Raw genomic sequence first — 21,448 nt, 5'->3', positions numbered from 1 at the left:
TTCTTCCAGATGCCTCTGCCTGTTCTCCCCCTTTTTTTCTAAAACCTTCTCCTCAACCATACCTAGGACAGATCATGTCCTTATTTCTCATTCAGTGACTAATAAGTTTTCTCAGAGCTACATCCTCTCTTGTAACCATTTCTAGGACCAAGAATCTCATTCTCTGACCCATAGACTGACTCTTCCTTGTGCTCTATCTCCATAATCTTTGCTCTAACTAAAGTGCTTGGCCGAATTTGGACCCTGGTAGGGCTGGTCAGCTAGCCAGGCTAGCAAATTGGTGAACTCCAGATTGAGATAAAGACCTACAACCTAGACTTCAGTCTCCACGTGCACACATATGAACATGGGGACACACACACACACACACACACACACACACTATTGCTTTAGCTAATAGATTTCTAAGCCCCTCCACTTCTGGTCCCCTGAGACAGAGTAGTCCAGGCTGGCCTGAAGTCATGATCCTCCTGACTCAGCTCCTACAAATGCTGGGTCATCTGTAATCCCAACTTGGTGACTTTACTTTTTACTTTATAAACTAATGAGTGAGAAAGGAGAATGTCAAGTATGTAACCAGTTTTCACTTCAGTGTTAAACTAAACACTAATGCGTATAAGCCACTAACCAAACCCTCTTGTTAAATATGCGTGGTTAACCCTCACTTGGTGACACTATCCTTAAACATTTCACTGGCTTCCAGAGGGCTTTGTATTCAACACCTCAACAAAAGTGGTGACGCTTACCCTCCAATTCTAAGACCTACGAAGAGTGTACTACACCTACCTGCTCCTGTCAGTCAGGAAAGTACTATGGCAAGAACAATTGGGAAATAGTACACTGCATGCAGGCAAATGGCAATGGAGAAGACAAAACTACTCCCCTCAGTCCCCCAGACAGGTTTCTCTGTGTAGCTTCCCTGGCTGTCCTTGAACTCAGAGATCCACCACCTCTGCCTCCCGAGTGCTGGAATTAAAGGCTTATGCCACCACTACCTGGCTCAAAACTGCAAAACTGCCCTTTTTAATACACCAGATTTGCTCAAACTCTCAATGAATGCTCACGTACAAGGCAGAGTACCAAATGGCCATGGTTTGGGGGCTGAACAAGACTGTCCCCCAAAATTTATGTTAACTGATTCAAAGCAGGCTTGGTCTTTTTCAGATGAGGGGCAGAGATGAAGTGGAAGGGAGAGGGACTAAGAGGCCCCCTGTGGCTACACTTCCTTAACCCTAACCCCACAGTTTCTTCCCCTTCAGACTGAAGTTAGGATGAGAGAAGGGAGAAAATGACATGACAAGAGTGAGCTTTGCAAAGAGAACAGCTGGGGGTGAAAACCCTGAACAGCAGTGACACCGGGCTTTTAAAATACGGGCCTGACCAAACTGGGATGACCCATGCAGCAAGAGCTCAGACACGGACCTGAACACTGACCCTGTGACCCCAGCAAGGTCCGAAGCCAGTTCAAGCTCTTGTCAGACTCAGCAGCATTCAGGAACTAAAGGAACCCCGGGAAACCTAAGACTAGCTCACAGGCTTGGACCCTTGGAGACAGTTAGGTCAGGAAGGGGGAAGTCATTCTGGAGGAGCTTAGTGCCCTTCTAAGACAGACCTCACCAGCAGAATACTAGCTTTTTACCTGCCACATGAGGGCAGTGCAACAAGACAGCTGTCTGGAAACTAAGAAATGATTTCTTACCACATTAAGATTGCCAGCACTTAGGTCTTGGATTTCCTTTAGAGTTCAATCAACACTATTCCAAATCGCCTTCTAAAACTATTCATTGTCAGGTTGGCAAGATGGTTCAGCAGGTAAAGCTGCTTGCTGCCGAGCCTGAAAACCTGAGTTCAATCCACAGAACCAGCTCTTCACATACATGCAGACCAGGCTGTCCTTGAACTTGGAGATCCATCTACTCTGCCTCCAGAATGCTGGGATTAAAGTCATGTGCCACTACAGCCAACATTATAACTTTTTTAAAAATAAAAATACTAACCATAAGGAGCCATGCTTTTAAAAATATCTAACTGGATAATGCTAAGAAGCCAACCTAGAAAAAATAAGAGGGTCAGTACCCTAAAAGTGACATGGCCTCTTTAAACAAAAGCTTAGCAATATGCAGACTCTAGAGAGCAACTGATGGGTCTCAAACTTGACTGACCATCAGAATAAAACATGGAACTAAAGGCTCCTTAGCTCCCTTGGCAGATGGTGCTGAGTTTAGAGTATGTAAAGGACACTCCTGAACCTGCATGGAGATACTCCTGCTTCTTCTCCTATAGGCAGTTCCCATGTGGACACAGGACCACTTGGTACACAACTGGAAACCCAAATCAAGATTGTTCCTTTATAAACGTGGGAAAGGTGTAAAGAAAAAGAGTTACGAATCTGGGGACTTTGTTACAATGTTACAAATGTTTTGTAACAAAGAAAAGGCTATGTTGCATATTTCTGTTACACTTCAAAAAATGAAGAATGAAGGTGGACTATATATCCCAAGCTGCCCAAGGAAAAGGTCTGGTCACACTCTCCTCCCTTCAGCCCTCTCTCCTGAAACAGTATCACTGTTTCAGGTGTCTAGGCTGACCTCACACTCTGGTGGTGATCCTCCTGCCAAGGCCTCCAAACGCTGGCATGACAGATACGCACCATCACACCCAGCTACCCATCCATTTCTTGCTAAAATGGCTGAGGAGGTTTACACTCAGGTCAGCTAAGTACATTTCTACTAGCCTTCTGCCCCTCCCCTTCGTTGTGTAACACGGGCTGACTCTGAACTCAAGACTCCCTGCCTCATCTTCCGACAAGTTGGGACTGCGGTGCCCGCACTCCAGCACTGTTTCTTGCATTAACAGGAAAAACTTCGGTTTCCACAATAAGAAACTCAACTGTCACCAATTCAATGGCTACACTAAGTGAAGTTCTGACCTGAGAAATGGAGCACAGTGCTTGATTGAGTCTACCCTGCCTGCCTTCACAAGTCATCTCAAATTTAGCAGTAAGGGGTGTGTGGGTGTGTGTGTGTGTGTGTGTGTGTGTGTGTGTGTGTGTGTGTGTGTGTGTAGGGCAGAGGTCAACGTTAGGTACCTCCCTTGGCTGCTCTCTATTCTTTGAGATAGGGTCTCTTCCTGAGCCTGAAGCTCCCAGATCCAGCCAGGTTAGTGGAGAGAGCTCTGCCGGACTCTGCCCACCCTCTCAAGTGCTGGGGTTACAGATGCGTGCCGCTACACCCAGCAGTTATGTTGGTACTAGCAAGCCCTGTTTCCACCTCATCATGCCCAGCATTTTTACATGGATTCTGGGGGATCAAAGTCAGTTCCTCATGCTTGTGAGGCCAGCTAGCACTTTATAAACTGAGCCAGGAATATGGACCTGCTAAAATTATAGTCTGTCTGAAACTAACTGAAAAGAGACCACGGTTTGCCTTCCAGATTTTTTTCATTAAAGAAAAAGTAAGATTTACTATTTATTTAAGTGCATGTGTATGGGTCTGCACGTGTGTGTGTGTGTGTGTGTGTGTGTGTGTGTGTGTGTGTGTGTTGGTGCCAGTGGAAGCCAAAGAGGGTGTCTGACTTTCTGGAGCTGCAGTTACAGGTGGTTGTGAGCACCTGAGGTAGGTACTGCAAACTGAACTTGGGTCCTCTGGAAGAGCAGCAAGTGCTCTTAATCAATGAGCCACCTCTTCAGCCCCACTTACAGATTTTCTTAAACAGACATTTAAAGTTTCTTTGCAACCAAAATATGGTTCAAAACAAAAGTAAAGTAATAAAACTCTTTACAAGGCAAAAACAGATGCTTGTTTCTTGTCAAAGATATCAAGAAAAGTAGAAACTGCTTCTACTTTAGACCTTATCTCTATTTATTTCTATAATGGTTTCTGACCTAACACAGGCACGGCACCAGGAGTGGGCACAGTGAGCCACAGCACAGTTCTGCTGGTGCAGCCAAGTCTGCGGACGGCCAAGCAGCAGCTCCACTGAGTCAACAAAGGGACTCTGCACCAGCAGCTTTCCTTGTGACCACTAACACATGCTCACCTCGTTAGTGGGACATTGCTGACTATAGTTCCTGAAACTACCATTGCAGTACCTTCTGCTCAACACACGTGGCTTAAAGAGAATTTAAACAGCACTGATGAGTAGTTCAGTCATTTAAGATACAAGCCTAAAAACAAACCAACAAACAATGCCATTGGAAAGAACAAAACAAACCTGTCATTGGTGCAGTCCCAGTAGGACCGATGTGCTCTCTGGGTTGACCTAAACTTTTCCAGTATAAAAATTTCCACAAAAACAACTTCTGTTTTACAGTAACTTTTGTGAGTCCTCCCTACTTCCTCCCTCCAAGCCCTCTGCAGCTCTTCCACATCTACAGTCAAGCCAGCTACATCCCAGTCTTCAAATGAGAAACCCTGAAGCCGAGAGTTACAGTTCATTTTCAAATCTGTACTTGTAGCTATCAACTTTAGAATGTTATCAGAAGACAGCACCTTGGCTTACAGACACACATTTCTGAGGCAGTTTCCTAAGTTTACCATCTTTCCTCTTCCACCTCTGAGGGCTGAGATTATAGGTGTAGGTTTAAGTCTAAAGACTTAGTTATCTGCTTTCAAAAAACAGAGGTCATGGGGTTGGGAAGAGAGGACCATGAGGCTGAGCTAGAAGCAGGCAGACAGACATCAGCAGGAAGTGAGAGTAAAGGGCAGTGCAGTCCAAGTCAGCTAGCATGCTTCAACAGATCCCAAGCAATTTCTGGCATCCATGCTCTGATGGCTACTCCATAAAGTAAAGAACCAGCATCCCTAGGGAGCAAGAGGCTGTAAAGACTGCCAATTGGCTAGTTACTCCATGGATCTCCTTTACAGGAGTTTCAAGATAGCGAGCAAGCTGCTTATGTTAAGCACACCATTCACACACAACACTCCACCCAATGCCACATTTCAAAATAAGTCTCAGGGCAGTGAGTGATAGCTAGAGGCTAAATGAAATCTTCAACAGTGTCGCAGTCATTTCTGGATCGTTACACCTGAGAGGGAAGAGGGTACTGCTAGTATCTGGCAGATAGAGATGCACTACTAAGCATCCTGAAGTGCACCAGACAGAGCAAAACACAGAATCACTTCAGCTGTGGATTCCAGCAGCGTTGATGCCAGGAAGCCCTCCCTATCTTGGAGAACATGGCTTAGGGTCAAGCTTGGGAAGGATAGGGCTTTAGCTGGTCACACTAATACCTAACATTATTTTTCTGCCCTGTGCCTACTATAAAAAAGAAATGCATGTGGATATTATTACTGTTGGATTTGCACATACTCTGAATGTCCTATGAACTTGCTACTCAAAATATAGTCCCCAGGCAAAGAAGCAATGTCAACATCGCCTGGGATTTTGTTAGGAATGCACACAGCAGACTTCACCCTAAACCCAATCCACTTGCTTTTAACAAGATCCCTAAATGATTCCTTTTTTTGTTTGTTTGTTTTGTTTTTGTTTTTGGAGACAGGGTTTCTCTGTGTAGCTTTGCGCCTTTCCTGGAACTCGCTTTGGAGACCAGGCTGGCCTCGAACTCACAGAGATCCGCCTGCCTTTGCCTCCCAAGTGCTGGGATTAAAGGCATGCGCCACCACCGCCCGGCCCCTAAATGATTCTTGAGTACACTCAAGTTTAGAAGTTAACAGTGGACATTAAGTGGTGATAAGAATAGTTTTCTAACATTTTACTTTGAAGTTATTGTACTGTAGCTCTTTCCTCCCTCGTCTGTAACTCTGCAGTAAGACAGATCAACGCTCGAAAATACTTAGTTCTGTTGGATGGCAAAACACTCAAGTCCACAACTGTCTATATTCCCTGACAAACACTATTCAAAACCCATTTCTGAGCTGGGTAGTGGTGGTGCACGCCTTTAATTCCAGCACTTGGGAGGCAGAGGCAGGCGGATATCATCAGTGAGTTCAAGGCCAGCCTGGTCTCAAAGCAGGACAGACAGGACTGTTACACAGAGAAATCCTGTCTTGAAAAAAAACAACAACAAACAACAACAACAAAAAAACATTCCTTTTTCTTCTCCTACCCCCTTGAGACAGGGTCTCTCATTATGTAGGTCTGGTTGTCCTAGAACTCACTAAAGCAGGATGGCTTCAGACTCAGCAGAGATCTGCCTGCCTCTGCCTCCTGAGTGCTGGGACTAAAGGCTTGAGCCACTACACCTGGCTCAAAAATCTATTTCTTATCTTGTCTTCTTTTGCTAGGAAGCTCAGAGAGTATGATCAGCTATGCTGGTAGCAGACGGTAGATCCTCTCCTCCACAGTGAGGGGGTGAACGCTGCCCTCTCCATAAGACCTATCTAGTCCGCGTATCTAGGGCTTTTATTTAAAACAACAACCAAACCCACAATCACCAACTCCTTCATTAAACAATAGTGATTTGTAACCTAGATGTGGGGAGCAGGAGGAGCTTAAAAAACGTCACCAGAGACTAAGAGGCCTGACATAGTGGCACGCGTCTATAACCCCAGTACTGGAGAAGCTGAGGCAAAAGTAAGACTGGAGTGGATTGGCCAGTCTGTTCTATGAGACCAGGAGGGGAGAGAGTTGTGTTAAGTGAGCACTGTGCAGAAGTCTACAAAGATGAGAAGAGGAGAGGAGGATGCTGGGACTGCTAGAGGGGCAGTCAGGTCACCGTCCCTTGGAAAGAACTTGTGGACCAAAGGCCCACCTGAGCAAATCACTGTGTGCAGGGATCTGGACAGCCTCACTAGAACAGAGTGGGCCAAGGCCATTGTATCTTCCTCAATAAAGGGAAAGAGACTGGCCTAGGCACCAAGTTATCCCCACAAAGATTTCTAATTCCTGTTACACCAACACTCAACTCTCCAACAGGAGAGTGTCCAACAGCAAGTGAACAAATCTCAAATGGGTCCAAATTCTGTGCTCTCATAGTAGTTAAGCAAGAACTCTACATCTGAGTCACACATCAGCTGTCTCTAAGGAATCAAAAGAAAACCTGATTACTATTTTATGTGTATGGTGTCCCTGCACATGTCTGTGTACCACATGCATGCAATGCCTGCAGAGATCAGAAGAGGGCATCAGATCCCCTGGAACTGGAGTTAAAAACAGTTGTGAGCGGTCATGTGGGTGCTGGGAACTGAACCTAGGTCCTCTGGAAGAGCAGCCAGGGCCCTTACTGCTCAGTCATCTCTATGGCCCTTTCAAGAATTTTTTTTTCTCCCATCTTTTGGAAACTATCTCATGTACAACAGGCTGACATTGGAATCCTTCCTTCCTCTACCTTCTAAGTGTACAAAGGGATTTTAACTACAACTTTTTATAAAGCACAAGGCTGACTTGTAGCCTACAGATGCTGTAGAATCGAGATGTTGCAATGTATTACAAACTAGGAGGAAAAATCCACCTGGGTTATTATACAGGTATGATGCTGGCTATTTGGCTACAGGGGTGCTGTGGGATGGTCTGTATGTCAAGTGTGTTGCTGATTGGTCAGTAAATAAATCACTGATTGGCCATTGGCTAGGCAGGAAGTATAGGCGGGACAAGGAGAAGAATTCTGGGAAGTGGAAGGCTGGGAGGGAGACACTGCCAGCCGCCATCATGACAAGCCGCATGGGAAGATCCCGGTAAGCCACGAGCCATGTGGCAAAGTAAAGATTAATAGAAATGGGCTAAATATAAGAGTAAGAGCTAGACAATGACAGGCCTGAGCTAATGGCCAAGCAGTTTAAATAATGTAAGAATTTGTGTGTTTATTTTATAAGTGGGCTCTGGGACTGGCGGGACTTGGTGGCGGGAGCTGGAGAAAAGTTCTCCAGCAACACAGGTGTCTTAGGTGTCTCTGGAGAGTGGTAATTTCCTCCCACACAGACTACAAGGCCTACCATATTAGTGTTCAACAATACTTAATCAAAAGCTCAAATATGCACCACTGTTTCAGATTATATAGCAGTATTCAAATCAGGTGAAACAGTGACATCACCATCTCAATTCTTACCCAACTAGTCCTTCAACTGTAGCTGAATGACAATCTGGAAAACAATCGGCTATGTGAAGACTGAAGTCATGACTTGCTTCTATTTTAGTCTGTGTGTGTGCATGGGTAGTGGTCAGAGGGCAACCACCAGTGAACTCAGGGCTAGAACCCGGGTGCTTAGGCGTGGCTGCAGAACCTCTCCTGGGTATGTATGTCATCACACTGGTCTGATCGGATTGAAAAAGAAAACAATTTCCAGTGTGACTTGTAAGCAGAGAGGCCGAGACAGGAACGGCTGGACTGGTTTGCAGTAACCTGAAATAAGCAATACGCTTTTATCTCTGGTCTGGCAGCACATGCTGTGAGCTTGGAGAAAGCAAATGAAAGGACAATCAGTTCCTGGGTAACGGCTTAAAATGGAAGGATTAGAGTTATAGGAAAGCCATTTTCTTAGAAAGGTTAGCACGAGTATTAAGGATGACAGCACTTTGGGTTAGAGGAGAGGGGCTGGCGGAGAGCAGATCCTATTCAATTTTCCCTGAGACAGGGTTACTATGTCTACGGTCTGCTACTCTGGGTCCTGCTTCAGCCTCCGAGTGCTAGGATTGTAGGCATGTACTCCCATGTCCAGCTTTGCAGACTTTTTTGGTGCTGTGTGAAGGATGTCCGGTGTATTTTTTAGCAAGACTTTTATTAGTAGTAGTAACAATCTTAAGTGGTTTTGTAGCCCCTGTTGCTCTAAAAACAGGCCATTTATATGAAATTTTCTACTTAGGGGGAATTTTAGAACACTTCCATCTTGCCTTTCCCTTCTACCCACACACCATCCTCTCGTGGGACATGAAGATCCAGGCCATGTAACACCCTCAATCCAGAACTGATTCGGATTTCTCTGGAGGACAGACATGCTTTCAGAGGAAGCTGGCACTTATATGGCCAAGGAAAGTCAGGCCATGAAGAGCTCCTAAGAGCCTGGTCTAGAAACCCACAAGGTCAAGACTTTTCACAAATGCAAAATGCTATTTGCCATTTCACTCAGAACTTGGAGGGATTTTCCAGCGGCTGCAGCTGTGTGGGAAGAGAATCAGGCAGATGAAACTCCAGCTGTCTTCTATTATGCCAGACATTAAAGAAACTTGCAAATATGTAAAACAGCACCACTCTTCTAAGGTTTTTTAATTTTGGAAAATAGCTATTTTCATTTAAAATGCTGTCTATATTAATTGTTATTTCAAAATTAGATTTTAATGTTTGTTTTAATTTGGAATACAGCAAAGCTCCATAATTCTTAGCTATACAATCACATTACTGGGTCTAATGGGATGGCCCTAAAGTGTAATGGAATATTGGTTTTAGTGGTACTATCGATTAAACCCTGGGACCTGGTTACTCTACCTGATAGCACACAGCCCCAGCATCTAGGACTTTCTTTTGCCAGAGACTGGGTATTGCTGTGCAGCCCAGGCTGGCCTGGAACTCTGTTAGAGTCATGAGACACCACAGGTAGTCCTTATCAGCCTGTACTGGGGTCTTGAAACCAGAATATTTGAAAACCGACTATGTGAATTATTTTAAACGTTAGTAAAATTAGCTAAAGCAAGTGGGCATCAGGCACGGTGGTGACACTCAGAAGACAGGCAGGCAGAGCCGTCTAGCTCAGATTCAGGTCGGTCAGAGCTATACAGTAAGCCATTTTCAAGGTGCTGTGCGGACTCAATCCCCAGCACGGCGACACATGGGTTTGGGGGGGGGGGGGAGCAAACAAAAAAAGGCAACAATAGATGCGAGGACCTAGAAGAAATGCATTGGGCAGTTTCCCAGTTCCGGGTGTGGGAACAACCACTCCCATCTTAACCCTCAATGGAGACTGTCATCAGACTAGGCAACAGCCTTCACTGTCCTGGAGCTGTTGGCCCAGACTCTTCACTCGGAGGGTACCTCTTAACAACTGCATTCTTTGAAATTTCCCCAACTTCTTTTTAATATAGCTGGTGAAATTTAAATGTAAATCTATGAAATATGACTTCTCAGCCAAACTCAGCCCTTTTGTTTCTTTCCTTAAAAAGAAAAACACAGGCTGGAGAGATGGCTCAGTGACTAAGAGCATTTGGTGCTCTTGCAGAGGACCCAGGCTCCATTCCCTTCATCTACACCAAGACAACTGCTTCTAACTCCAGCTTCAGGGGATCCCATGTGGTGCCAACATACACATGCAGGCAGATACTCTCACACATAAATAAGAATAATGAATGTATTAAAGGAGAGATTATTTCCTCCGACACAGGGCAATGCCTCTTTGTATGTGTCTTGGAAACTCACCACCTCCTCCAGAAGGCTGGCCACCGAGGCTCACTGGAGAGGTCACCCAGAGAACGGGAGTCACCCAGACAGCACAGATGTGACAACTGTAGCTCTTTTCTTCCCAACCCAGGCATGAGAGTGCAAAGGCCCTCAGAGAACTTAGCCAGACCTACCTGTCATCAGAGCCCAAGCGAACCCTGTCCCAGACAGACTGCAGATCTAAGGAAGGTTACAACAACAGCCAGTGGCTGTTCAGGTGTGTTTCATGTAGCAGTAAAAGAGCTGGTGGCTCTTTCGTCCCAAACGGATTCACCCTGATGTTAAAGCCGCACAGAAAGACACTGAAAACACGGTGTAAGGAAAGTGGTGGAGCTGCAGTGTCATAGTTGGCCCCACTGTCCATCCACTAACACAGCTAGGAATTGGGAACCCAGCTGAGAAATTACCTCAACTGCAGGCATGGGGGGGGGGGGCATTTTCTTGATTGCAATTGGATGCAGAAGGGCCCAGCCAACTGTGCATGGTACCTTCCTGGGCAGGTTGGCCTGAGCTGTATGAAAAGAGAAACTGAAAAAGCCAGTAGGCAGTGTTTCTCTATCATTTCTGCTCCAAGCTCCTGCTTCAGTTTTCCTTGAGGATAGACTATCACCTGTAAACTGAAATAAACCTTTTCTTCCCAAGTTGCTTTTGGCCATGGGTTGTTGTTTCTTTTCTTTCCATAGCAAGAGAAACCAAACTAAGAAGGACAAAAGACTATTTCAAGTGCACAATATTAACAACTATTAAAAATTCAGTAACAATGGAAAAATGCAGAGGCATTTCTCAAAATGGAAGACCCACAGGGCTAATAAATTTTTTTTATCTTAATTAGTCCTGTAGAAATGTAAATTTGACAACATAGTAGCTTTTTCTGTACTAGAATGGCAACAATTTTTAGCAGACCCTTTTCTATGAAATCCTTGCTTGCTCTATACACTGTGAATGTGTTGCTCTGATTGGTTAATAAATAAAGTGCTGATTGGCCAGTAGCCCAGCAGGAAGTATAGGTGGGACAAAGAGAGAGGAGAATTCTGGGAACAAGAAGGTTGAGTCAGGAGACACTGCCAGACGCTGCCATGAGAAGCCAAGATGTAAAGATATCAGTAAGCCATGAGCCACGTGGCAAGGTATAGATTTATGGATGTAAGATCTAGCTAGCAAGAAGTTAGCCATTAGGCCATACAGTTCATAATTAATATAAGCCTCTGTGTGTTTACTTGGGTCTGAGCAGCTGCGAGCCTGGGCGGGACTGGAGTTAACTCCAGCTACACTGGCTCTCAGAACATGTCCTAAGGAATAACTCTTCAGGTGTACTGGCTACAGCATAAGGATATTTAAAAGGATTTATTGTAGGATGACAAATCTGTGTGTATGTGCATGCACCTTTATGTGTTGCTGTGTGTGTGGAGGCCAGAGGTCAACATGGGATGTCTTCTTTATGCCGTATCTTACTTACTTTTACTTTCTGACTCTATGTGTATGAGTGTTTTGCCTGCAATATGTGTATCTAGACACATATGTATGCTCTGTCCATGGAGGTCAGATGAGCTTCAGCTACAGGCAGTTCTGAGCTGCTTGACATGGGTGCTGGGACCGGAACTTTGGTCCTGTGGAAGAGCAGCAACCACTCTTAAGCACTGGGGCATCTCTCTGGATCCTCCACCTTTTTTTAGACAGGGTATCTCACTGAGTCTTGACTAGTTGGCCACTAAGTCCTGGGGATGCACCTGTCTCTAGCCTGCTCCCATGTTCCTTCCAGTGTGTGGTTACAAACATGTGCTGTCATGCCTGGCTTTTAGGCAGGGACTGGGGATCTGAATGCAGGTACGTAGACATGCATAGCAAGCACTTGACCCACCGAGTCTCAGCCCCTTCCACCTTATCTTTTGAGTCTCTCACTGAACCTGCGGCAAGCTAAATCACCAGACTGGCTAGCCAACAAGCCCCAGGACCCTGTCTCTGCTTCCCCAGCACTGAGAGTACAGGAGCCCATCACCATGACCAGCTCTTTCACGTGGGTTCTGGGGACTTGAACTCAGGTCCTTACACCTGTATGACAAGCACTTTACTGACCATCTCCCCAGCTAAATTATAGACAGGACACGCCATATAGTCATAAGTATGTGTAAATGTGTGGCTTGTAAATGAGATGAGATAAGCACAATAACCAGGAAGAGTCCACCTTGCATCCTTGCTGACATTTATTGTTTGTTTTCCTTTTAAGAAAATCTTCTGGATTTATTTTATGTGCATGAGTGTTTTGCCTGCATGTATATTGTGCACTCTCTGTGTGCCTGATGCCCACAGGGGTCAAAAGAATGCATTGGATCCCCTGGAACTGGAGTTGCAGGTGGTTGTGAGCTACAATGTCCTCTGCAAAAGCAGCCAGTGCTCTTAACCGCTGAACTGTCTCTCCAGCCCCTGTTGTTTGTTTGCTGACAGCCACTCAGCAGCCAAACTCTTAACAGTGGCTGTACCTGGAAGACAGGACGAAGAACGTTTACCCATGAATTATTAACCTAGAAAGCAATGAGCACCAATTCCATCTGGAACATATTTTCACACTGAACATTTAAACAAGAGGTGAACGGAAGGAATATCTACAGCTCCTCCTCTGGGTGGCTGGAGAGCCAGTGTTGGGCTCAGCAGGTCAGAGGCCTGCTCAGCCCTCCTCCAACTGCTTCATCTCTTCCCGCAGAGCGGGCCGCTTAGATCTAAGGTAAGACATAGCCACTCGTAGGCCCAATATGTTTTCAGTGGTGACCCACTCATTTATCTGAAATGCCTGGGTTCAGACACAGATTTCAGATTTGGGGGGAATTTACAAATCAAGCAAGCTCTGTGTGTGTGTGTGTGTGTGTGTGTGTGTGTGTGTGTGTGTGTATAAAAATTAAATATAGTAGGATGGACCCAAACTTAAATATGAGATTTATTTAGGATTCATATACATCTTATATACTGAATATGATTTCTTTTTTTTTTTTTTTAGTGTATTTGTATTTTGATTGCATGTCACTTGAGGCCAGTGTGGCATTTCTATTTCAGGTGTCCTGTCTTATACTCAAAATTTTGGGGCATTTTGCATTTTCAGATTAGATATAACCCAATCTGTATGACATCATGGGTGAGACTCTAAAGTAATAACTGCTCTTATTCTCAATTTAAATGCTTTTAAAAATTACATTTACCCTGCCCCCTTCATGCCTGGAAATAAAGGACAACTTGTAGATCTTAGCTTTCTCCCTCCACTCTGTGGGTCCTGAGAATTGAACTCCAGTCACTAGGTATGACTGCAAGCACCTCTACCCACTGGACCCTAAAACCTGTCCATGGCTAAAGTGATTCCAAAGTCTCCTGTGGCTCAGTTGTCACATTAAAGGGAAGACTTGGGACCTGTGAAAAGTGAAGGTTTCTCCCTACTCTTACTTCAAGAGTTCTCCCTCTCAGCTCACATGCTTTTTCTCTGTCTCCTCCTAGTATATTGTCAGGGAGGTGAGGTCCAGCTCTGGGGAGAGACCACAAGTCTCTACTTTACTACAAGAGGTAAGTCAAAGGCAAACTTCCTCCAAATCGGCTTTCAAAAGTAAACAAACCAACAGCAATAGCAGAGACTCTGGAAGCCAGAGGAGACCATCCACCAAAAGAGGGTGCTCTTCTCTGCTCAAATGAACCAAACTGGCAATCGATGCTCAGTTAATTAGATAAACAAAACTACTACACAAAATTGAAGACGAAAACTACATCTTCAAATAAAAGCAAATTAAGTTTGGAATTCGGTCCTCCAAAATTTATTAGTTTGTTCTGGGCTAATATTTGTGTTTAAAATACCATTTCAAGAACTAAAATAAAACAAAGGCAGAGAAGTATTTTAAGAAAAATAGATGATTTTCAAGAGTTATTTTCTTAACATTGAATTCTTTTGATCTCTATCAAACTCTACACATCAGGAAAAGTAACATAGAGCCAATTAAAAAACACGGACATCCACTTATGGGGTTAAAAGTTATGTTTCTGAACCACACCCTGGCCCCCAACTCCAGCAGAGCCCTCCCCCGCAGAACTCGACATCCAGAGTGTAGCCCAATTGTCATCAGAGAGGCTTCATCCAGCAAGTGACAGGAGCAGATACAGAGACCCACAGTCAAACATTAGGCAGAGCTAGGGGGACCAAGGGCAAAGAAGGATTTCAGGAGCCAGAGGGGTCAAAGACACCAAGAGAACATGGCCCATAGAATCAAGTAAGCAGGGCTCATAGGACTCACAGAGACTGAACCAACAACCAAGGAGCCTGCATGAGCCTGCACTAGGTTCCTCTGCACACATGATAGGGTTGTTAGCTTGATGTTCTTGTGGGACTCCTAACAGTGGGGATGGGGTTGTCTCTGACTCTTGTCTGCTCTTGGGACCCTTTTCCTCCTACTGGGTTGCCTTTTCCAGCCTTGATACAACAAGATTCGGTTTGTGCCTAATCTTATTGTAACCTGTTATGCTGTATTAGGTTGATATTCCTGGGAGGCCTGCTCTTTTCTGAAGGGAAATGGAGGAGTAGATCTAGCGGGGGTAGGGAGGAACACAACGAATTGAGGGGTGGGGAGAGGGTCTGGATGTAATGTATGAGAGAATAAATTCACACACACACACACACACACACACACACACACACACACACACACTATAGAATGAGCTGGGGGTGTATGCAGCATAAAAATAAGTGACTAGCATGAGTGAAGTAGTGGGTTCCATCTCTAGTATCACCAATGTATGTGTTATGGGTTGAATTATGATTCTTGAAAAATCTGTGTGTTTAAGTCCTAAATCCCACTGCCTTGTCTTGTAACTTTTTTGGAAATAGGGTCATTGCAGGTCTAATTGATTAGAATGAAATCCCTTGGATAGGGTAGGCCCCAAATCCATAGGATGTTCTTATTATAGGCATGCATACACACATGCACAGGACCAGAGAAAGGGAGGGAGGAAGGGAGGGAGAGAGGGAGGGAGGGAGGGAGGGAGGCAGGGAGGGAGGCAGGGAGAGGGAGAGAGGGAGAGAGGGAAAGGGAGAGAGGGAGAGAGGGAGAGGGGGGAGAGAGAGAGAGAGAGAGAGAGAGAGAGAGAGAGAGAGAGAATGAGAATGAGAATATACCATGTGAAGATAGAGGCAGACATCTAGTTGATAGGATACAAATCATTAGAAGCCAGGCTAAAGTGAGTAGAGATTCTAACAATCCTCAAAAGGAACTATCCCTGCCAATACCTTGATTGAGAAGGTTGGGCAAAACACAGGATGTGCAGGCCAAATTGTCTCCAAAGGTTGGATATTACTTATGTGGACACAAGCGGTGGGCTGGCATACAGGATGTGAGTCCTGGTCCAGGTCTAGAGTTTGAGGATATACCTGGGCATCAGGGAGGGTACTGGCGAGTAACAGTCAAACTTTCTGGGCAAGACCTTGGAATAAGATGTGCAGGACCTTGATGAGTGGAAATGTTGTATATGCTGTGCACAAAGGGCCTTCTACCTTTATACTGAATTTGGTTTTCAAATCCTGGATTGTCTTAATCATTTCTTTTAGCCTTGTTTGTATTTTCCTGGGCATCACTCAGGTATTTATTCTAAGTTTCCTTGGGCACGTGTTCTCCTTTTTTCAATTCTTTGTCAGATACAGACACAGCAGGATGCTAAAGAACACAAGAGATGCAAGACAAATTGTGTCTGAAGGGTGGATATGGTATCGGGGGATGAAACCAGGTAGACACTCAGGCTTGCTTGCTGCAACACATGTACATCCTGGTCCAAGCCTGGAAGTCAGTGGTAATGTGGACTGCGCTGACCTACAGATTTGGGCTATGTCTAGGGACAGATAAGGGTATGTGGAGGGGAGGATGGCACACTCGCCTGGCTGCAGATTGCTGCAAGATGTATGAGTCAGGACTATGATTGATGGTGCTGGGTGGAGGGGTTGGAATAGAGTTGAGGAGTCTAGGTCCTTGCTAGGAATGGGGGGCAAGCACGGACCCTCAGAGGGGATGGCTGGGGCTAGTGATACAAGTTGGATTTCCCCATCTTAAGAGAGATGTGTGGGAAACGGCACAGGGTCACAGATAGGACTTGTGTTTCTAAAGGCATGAGCCAATGGTGACAGGAGCTGCTAGTGTGGGTCTAGACCCTCCCTGAAGAAGAGTATCCTATGGGAAAGGGAGGGCATGGTTGGTGGTGCAAATCACTGGCTTCTGTTTAAGTATAAAAACAAAATTTATTTAAAAACTAAGAACCTGTAGAATTATACAAAGAAAAAAATTATGGTGCATATGTGCATGAGTGTGTATATGAGACATGAACACTGAGCCATCTCACTGGCCCCTGAAAAAATATTACATTACCCTTCATTCTACCACCCAGTTAAAGAAGGAAGGAAGGAAGGAAGGAAGGAAGGAAGGAAGGAAGGGAGTGAGTGAGTGAAAGCCAGTGAAGCCAGGCAGGCTGTTCTGGCTCAGCACACTGGCTTTCTGCCTACAGTGATAGTTCTCTCCCCAATGGTTACCTGGCGTGGGGGCTCACCCCTAACATTGTTAATCATATTTACATTTGCTTTTCCAACCCTGCTTAAGCGATTTTATGTCAGGATTAGCCAAAGGGTATTTTGAGATCTGCTAAAGGGTGTTACTAAAATTCTTTAAATAAACATTAATGCAGGGCTGGGGAGATAGCTCAGTGGGTAAAGCGCTTGTCATGCGACCACAGGAACTGGAGTTCAGATCCTAACACCCATGTGAGTTCCAGGCCCTGTAAGCCCGGTATTTAGGAGATAGAGACAGGAATCCTGTAACAAGCTAGTAAGCTACTCTAGCTGAATCGAAGAGCTCTGGGTTCAAGAGAAAGAAATTCTGCCTTGAAACATTAGGTGGAGAATGATCCGGAAAGACACACACACACACACACACACACACACACACACACACACACACTCCCGCCCTCTTTATTTGTAGAAATGCAATAGCTGAAAATAAACATGTTGCACAGGGAACTTTGTGTGGAGGAGAGAAGTTTCTACAATAATGTGACAATCTGAAAGTGAAGAATCCCACTTTCATGAAAATCAGAAACAGCTGGAGGCTTTAACAGTTCGAATATTATGTGTGAGTTGAAAGAGAACAAAAAATAAACACAATTCTACTTCCATCTCCAAGCTCAAAGGTGGGACACATTACCTACTTTCCCCAATACAAAAGTCAGGTGGTCTTAGATGCAGCCTGAGAATAAGGCCACTTGCCTCTATTCCATTCCAGCTTGTAGGCAGAGACTGCGAACTCTAACAGCCACCAGGATGACCTATACTGAACTGTGAGGAGATCCCTGCCAAGGACACAGTATCACCCACTGCTGCAGCAACCTCTGGGGCCTGAACCTCTTTGTTTCCTCCTACTGCACTCCACTGTTGAACCCACAAACACAGAAATATTTACTGCACGTGAAATGTCATCTGGTGTCTGTCTGTCTTGGCTTCAGATGGCCTGGAGGGAAAGAGGGAAGGTAGGCTGAGAGACTGAATGAGTGAGGAAATACCCTGTAAACGTGAGGGCTGGGCTGGGGTCTGGATTCAGTGACTCCATCCTACCTAGCTGCACAGTAACACAAAGCTAGTTGCTACAGCACCTCCTGGAGGCCCTCATGTGAAACACCGCCATGGAACATTTTATAGGTGCCCAGGTTAACATTTACTTCTTCAAATGACAGCCATTTAATATTTAATACCAAAAGAATACAAAGCAGGATCCTGACGAACAGTTTTATTTTCTTTGAGACAAGGAATGTAGCTGTGGCCAGCCTGGAACTTGCTATTTAAATTGGGCTGGCCTTTGACTCATAGAGCCACCTGTTTCTGTCTTCTAAGTGCTAGGATTAAAGGGATATGTCACCAAGTGTGGCTCTGAATTTCCAATTTTACATGAAGCATATTCTCAGAGAACTAATGGCTTAGGTATATAAGTATTCCGTAAGATCATAGATAATGCAAAAAAGCAAAGCAAAATCCCCCCCCTCCAAAAAAAGTTTGATGGAAAGGAGACAATTACTCTCAGCCCAAGGTAAGGAGTTGGCTTTAAGGTATACCATGGGATAGGGGCACAAATGCATGCCTGAACAAAACAAAATCTAACGAGTAAAAGAATTAAAAATGAAGCCTGGCCGGGCGGTGGTTGCGCACGCCTTTAATCCCAGCACTCGGGAGGCAGAGGCAGGTGGATCTTTGTGAGTTCGAGGCCAGCCTGGGCTACAGAGCGAGATCCAGGAAAGGCGCAAAGCTACACAGAGAAACCCTGTCTCGAAAAACCAAACAAAACAAACAAAAAAGAAGCCTGTGAAGAAAACTTTTTCCCCCTTAAAGGAGCAGGTAAATAAGGATAGTATAATGAACATATGTGTCAACTTTTAGTCTTCCAATATCCACGAGCACTACAGTAAGGGCTATTAAAAAGGTGTCTGTCTATAGGGTGCTGGAGAGATGGCTCAGGGGTTAGGAGCACTGGCTGCTCTTCCAGAGGATCCAGGTTCAATTCCCACACCCACATGGCAGTTCCCAACTGTCTATAACTCCTGTTCTAAGGATTCAACACTCTCACCCAGACATACATGCAGGCAAAACACCAATGTACATAAAATACAAATAAATAAATTTAAAAAAAAAAAAAAAAGGCGTCTATTGCCAGAGAGGAGACTGAGCAAGCATCAGTCTTGGAAGTTAGGAAGCAGACAATGACAAGTCAGCCTCAAGTCCATGCAGTCAACACAGCCTCCAAAGACTTAGGAATTAGGAATGGTGGTGTCTCTGGAGACTGAGTGATAAGGGGCAGTCACAAGAGCCTCTGTGACATGTGGAGTTGCAAGATGGGCTGCTTGAACTTCCTTCTAGCCAAAGCCACATCACGGAGACCAGGCTGTGCTTACCTTACACCAGACGCTGTCTTCTCCGGCAGACGGCAGAGTGGCCTGCTGACTTTGCTGTGATACAAACTCCCCACAGAGGCCAGAGAATTACAAGTAGCTGCTATAGCTCAGAGCCACAGCTGCAGCCTTAGAGCATGGAGGAACCAGACTCAGCCAGTGACTATGTAAGCCTGGATGGGCTTCTAAAGAGAACACGTGACAGCCAGCTCTGGCCTGCAAACCTAAGAGACCCTGAGCAGGAGGCCGAGCTAAACTGGCCCGTTACTAAATGTGCACACTGTTTGGAATTGCTACATTTGCAGTAAGCGGTCAGGGAGTAACAGACATTTTGCTAGACTGGCTGTTTTTTCTAGAGATAAGGGAAGAAAAATAAGTGGGTCTCTACCCCAGGGTCATGAATATGGATGAGGGCAGAGGTGCCGTGCTGAACAGGAGCTTAAACAATCTGGACAATAAGACCCCCAGCTTTCTTCAGCTCCCACAAGGCAACCTAGCTTTGCCCAGCTTTGCTTTCTTTTAGGAAGCATGACCAGACTGGATGAGGCTCTCAATACAGGCATTACATCTGCAGGAGACAACCAAAGAACACAGTGCCTCTCTAAAATATAATTCATTGACTAAAACTAGAAAGCAGCTAGCAACAGGAAACTGAAATTGTAGAGAAAAAGAAATTTCAAGACAATTTTTTTTTTCCTTTTGGAAATTAAAAGTGAAGGCAAACAGATTTCAAAAACTCCAGGGAGAGTCTGCTGAGGTCTCCTAAAAAAAGTAAAAGTTTCAAAAGAAGTTTCAAGAAAAAAACAGGAAAAATGCTCCCTAAAGGATAAACACAGGCAGGGAGGTCACAGAGTGCTAAGAAACCCCTTAAACTGCGTGTGGTGGTGCATTTCTGTAACCCCAGAAAAGTACTGGAAGTTGAATGCCAGCTTGAGTCAAAAAGTGAGAGGGGGGAGGTGGGATGGGGGGTGGGGAGCAGCTCAAACGAAACAAAATACTCCCCTCCCCACAAACCAACAACAGGCTGGGGAGATGCCCAAGACGAAAGCGCTTCCCGTGTATACAGGCTTGAGTTCAGATGGCCAGCAGTCATGAAGCAGGCCATTGTGGTGTACACGAATAATCCCAGCGATATGGGGCGGAGACAGGTGAATCCCCGGGGCTTACTGGCCAATTAGCTAAAATGATAAGCTTCAGCAGGTTCAGTTCCTGTCTCAAAAACTAAAGGTGAGAGAGTGACTAGGAAGACACCTGACCTGGCCGTCTGACACCACACAGGCTCGGTGAGGTAAGAGCTGCTGACGGATGGCCACTAAACTGCAGTTTCTCTCCTGTACACCTCTCCCAGTCAGGTAACTAAAGGCATCATCAACATTCACCACTTCAGTGTTTTATTAGTGGGTATTTACGCTGACAATGACCGTGGAGGACACAGGAGGGTACCAGGGAAGACACTGCTAAGTGATAAAATTAGAGCACTCAAGGCTCACTTGGCATGACATCTGTCATGAGGGGTGGCTGCCAGCACTGGAGCAGCAGCAGCTGCAGCATTGGTCCCCAGTCCCCAGAAACCCGAACAGGGGACAGAATGTTCATCTCCAGCCAGCCAGGACAGTCAGCTATGAGCACAAGCCTCTGTCCTTGGCTGCTCCACCAGCAATACCAGCTAGAACCAGCCTTCACTCTAAGGCGAACAGTTCTGCCGGGAGTTCAGGGTCTTTCCACACAGAATGCAAGGCCCAGAGCAGCAAGTATAAAGCGCATTCTCATGTTTACAACAGTACAGAAACATCCACTTAGACCTTCCTATCTGCTCGGTTCTATGCTGGATGCAAAAGAAGCTTGACTGCTGGTGGACAGCTAAGGCCAATCAGGAAGGGCCTTAAAGAGTCAAGACACTCTGGACAGAGCAACTCCACAGCAGGCTCTTTAAAGTATCACTCTGGGGAGAATTTTCCCACATTTTGCACCAAAGAATCAGGCTGGGAGCCTTCTGGTAAGTGACCTTAACCTGCCTATAGCCACTCAGCTATTAACTGGCGGAGGCTAGATTCAACAACCCTCTGTGTCCTGAACCTTCTCTACACACAACCTCCAACTGCCCGAGGGAGAAGCCTCACCTCAGCTAGTGTTTGGAGTGAGGAGCCTGGTAATCCCAGGAAGTTATGATACTGAAGCCAGGAAGAT

General features: G+C 45.4%; 1 protein-coding gene across 1 annotated transcript in view; it reads right to left on the bottom strand.

Moving 5' to 3' along the window:
- Ube2e1 (ubiquitin conjugating enzyme E2 E1) overlaps positions 1-21,448 on the bottom strand; it is a 52,767-nt gene that overhangs the window by 3,683 nt on the left and 27,636 nt on the right. The window lies entirely within an intron of this gene.

This window comes from Peromyscus eremicus, chromosome 9 (genome assembly GCF_949786415.1).
Source record: "Peromyscus eremicus chromosome 9, PerEre_H2_v1, whole genome shotgun sequence".
Taxonomy (NCBI): Eukaryota; Metazoa; Chordata; class Mammalia; order Rodentia; family Cricetidae; genus Peromyscus; species Peromyscus eremicus.
The sequence above is the reverse complement of the archived record's forward strand: the minus strand, read 5'-3'. Positions and strand labels throughout refer to the sequence as shown.